This window comes from Nicrophorus vespilloides, unplaced genomic scaffold, assembly GCF_001412225.1.
Source record: "Nicrophorus vespilloides isolate i.1.1-1 unplaced genomic scaffold, Nicve_v1.0, whole genome shotgun sequence".
NCBI classification, from domain to species: Eukaryota; Metazoa; Arthropoda; class Insecta; order Coleoptera; family Silphidae; genus Nicrophorus; species Nicrophorus vespilloides.
In genome coordinates this window covers 98,041-102,091 of record NW_017096870.1, presented here as the reverse complement: position 1 = coordinate 102,091, position 4,051 = coordinate 98,041, and positions in this window count along the sequence as shown.

Below are 4,051 nucleotides of genomic sequence, written 5' to 3'. Positions count from 1 at the left end.
CAGTGACTATTACATCATTTGATATTTCTAATGCTACTATTTTTATTACTGTAATTATTAACTAAATTACTGCTTGAGAAGAAAATATATTTATTGATAAACCATAGTTTCTCTCATTTTATGGTAATCTTATAAAGCTTTGAACATTTACGCAACAAATGTATTTAGTAATATTAAATGACCTATGGGTGATGTTAAATGTTTTGATGGATCGAAAATGACATCTGTTATCTTATGTCAAAGCGAGAAAGTGGTTAGAAATTGGAACGTTTTACAACTATAAATATTATTTTACACTTATACAACCTATTATATTTGGTTTAATTTATATGAACTTATATATTTCATACTGTATACTCGGAATATTATGGCTTCAGATGCTGCCAAATTGAAAATTAGTTATGTAATGATTAGCACTACTTACAAACTAGAAACAAATATGTTGACTAAAAAAAAATAATTCTACACTTAGACAATATCTTACAATTATTTTAGTTTATATAAACTTCCATATTTGATGCTGTACACAGCAATATTACAGCTCCAGATGCCATTAAATTGAAAATGAGTTATGTAAACGCTTGAACTTCTCATATATTGTAATCATTTATGATTGTAACCACTACTAATATAAATATTACTAGAGCAGTTCAAAGTACAAACAAATCGGACAAGGATTACTTTTGCGAAAGATGTTTTATGTTCAGACAACAAACATATGTTCGGATAACGAACATCTTACTGACTTATTGACGTTGTTTTTGGGAATTAACGCTAGAGTTGATATGAAGATGAAGTTTTGAACGGATAATGTTTCTATGCCCTATGCATTATAACTACCTCTATACTAATTCTACACTAATACTTTCACTAGTAATGGATAGTAAAAAAAACTAGGAAATGTGAATTCGGTCAAAGCTAATACATCAACTCTACATGTACATGGTGGCCAAATTGAACTGCAACTTTCAGAACGCTGTATTTTTTATTTGAAATTGGATTTTATTAAACCAAAAGCAAAACATTTTGGAAAACAATTACATTTTTTTAATTTAATTCAATTTTCGATATGGCCGCCTTGAACGCGAACTATAGCTCTGAGTTGATCGACAAGCGAGTCAAACGCTGCACGAATGTGAACCTGCGGAATCTTCCTCCATTCACAAAGAAGGGCTTTATTGAACATATTAAAACTTTGGTATTTTTTAGTACTGACATTGGCCTGTAAAATGACCCATACCGAGAAGTTGACCTGATTTGCATCTGGTCACCATGGAGGCAACTGTGCGGTCAAAATGTGTCGAAAATGTGGAACGTTGTCTTTCAGTCATTGTTGGTTTGCGTATGCTTTGTGTGATGGTGCAGAATATTCTTGAAACGTCCACTCTTTCTGACTGAAATGTTTGGTTGTCCACGGCTTCAGAGCACCTTCCAAAACTTTTTCGTGGTAGACATTCGCATTAACCTTGACGCCACGGTCCAAAAACACCAAAGACCGTCACAGCCTCTCAAACTACCACAAACGGTGGTACTTGATTTCTTATGGCCATTCGAATGTCTAAATTTTTGTTTGATCTCTCTTCTAAGTAAACTTCATCATTTTGTTTGTTTACGAATTTCTCAATTTCGAAATTTTTCTCATCAGACGAGACGATATTTTGCAATTGGCTGCGTTCGTGCAAGCGTGCATCTCCTTCGCTCTATCGAGCCTAGTTTTTTTTAACATTGGTGAGATCTTGTCCTTTTTGGAACTTGTAAGGCTTGAGTTTGATTTTGAGTATTTGTTGCATGGTTATTTTCGATATATTCTACTGAGTAGCCATTTGTCTTTTACTGAGTCGCAGATTTCACTCAATTTGAGCCTTAACTTTCCGAACCACTTCTGCCACAGATCTAGTTTTTACCGATCACCAAAATAACATTTTGTAAAACTATTAGCTTCATTATAAAGTGTTATGATTCGAGACGCGAAAGATTTAATCACATTAAGCTGTTCGAGGGCTCTAACAATAGCCACTTTTGGTTTTCCGCACAAATATAGGGCTATCACACCTTTGAATTCCATTGCTGATAACTATTTTTCTAAAAACTGAGATGCAAATGCTTCCGCAGGCTTGTAAACAATAAAATCAGCTATCATTAGATGAAATATGGACACAACATTGCCAACGGTTCATAAGTTATAGCAGTTTTAAGTTGGTTGCAGTATATAACCTCTTTCAATTGTTTCAATACCTATGTATTTGATGGTGTATATCATTAAGAAACGCTTGTATTTTATATGATATACTTATTGAAAATTAGTTATGTATTATTAAATTTTGAAACAAGTTCCACTATACCACCGATTCTCAAACTTTTTGGTACGCAACCCCCTGTTGCACTTAAAAAAATTAAAGGATCTCCGAAAAAAGTATATGTGTAGAAAAACCTAGAAAATCATACCGACCCCCACTTTGAGAATCGTTGCACTATATTACTTCAATTACTACTACGTTTAAACCAAATCCACCGCTTCTTTATCATACACACCATTTAGGTATAAATAATTAAACGAAATGATGCCAATCAATAAGTACAGATTCTACAATATTTACATATAAAAATACTATACTATCAATCAGTATTTTCATTAGTATTGCTGTAGTTTATTTCTCCTTTTTAATGCAATTACTAAATAAAATCACGCAAATCAACATGAAATGCATCAATTATTAGGTAGAAAACTTTTACAATTTTGTTTTCTATGTCGTATAATTTTATTCACAATCTGTTCATTAATGTGAACATTGAGTAAATTTAAGATCGCGGTTGACATTGATGATTTGATTTTTTTAATTTGTTGCCTGGCTTTGACCAGGGTTCGAACCGGCGGCAAACCCGGCGAAATCGTAGCTATTTGTCGTCCTCTTTTACAATTAACTCTGATATAATTCCAATAAATATTACAATATCTTTAAATAATTATTTTAACACTACTAAAAGTCAAAAACTATAACTTTATTTTCATATTTTCATTAAAAAAACTTATGTGAAAATATATTTGGACAGAAAGACTTATGAGCAATAGCCCATTAAAATTTGTGAGTTGTTTGTTTTAACAAAATTGCTATTACAACTACATTTTGGTGTTATTCATTTCTTATTATATTACTATACATGTTATGATATAATTGAGCAATTTGATAATTACGGTAAAGTGAAATACAATGAAGTACATGTTTTTTCGGTCACGGAAAGCTGAACAAAATTCGCCTGCACCTGAGCGCCTCAGCTAAAAGCACTACAAATCATCGGATTACATCATAATCCTTGGAAAAAAATTGACTTTCCCGAAAAGAAGGTAATTGTTTTAGAAGAAAACGAAACCAATTTATATTGGAGTTATACAGAAAATGAATTACAAGTATTTTTAGTCCTTGTTTTTATATATATATGAAAAGTTTTGTAACTTAATCGTAGCGATCTTCTATTACATGTTGAATGTTTCAAATAAGAAAAAAGTTAAATGAAAAAACTAAGTAAATTTTACTTTGTTCTGATACAATTTTATATAGATTTATTTATGAAATTCCAAATTCAAACAATATTTCATCTTGCAAAATGTTGTGAAAAAATGTGGTTAAAAGTGAAAAAAATAATATTTTCAACAATTATGAAATCTATTTATATCTTTAAATGTAGAAATGTTTTATTACATATTGAATGTTTCAAATAAGAAAAAAAATTAATTTTATTAATGAAAAAAAAATAAATAAGTAAATTGAATTTTTTCTACTATAATTTTATATACGATTTTTTTATTAAATTCCAAATTCAAACAATATTTCAACTTACAACATATTGTGAAAAAATCTGGTTGAAAGGGAAAAAAATAATATTTTCAACAATTATGAAATCTATTTACATCTTTAAATGTAGAAATGTTTTATTACATATTGAATGTTTCAAATAAAAAAAAAGTTAATTTTATAAAAAAATTGTAGAAATGTTTTATTACATATTGAATGTTTCAAATAAGAAAAAAAGTTAATTTTATTAATGAAGAAAA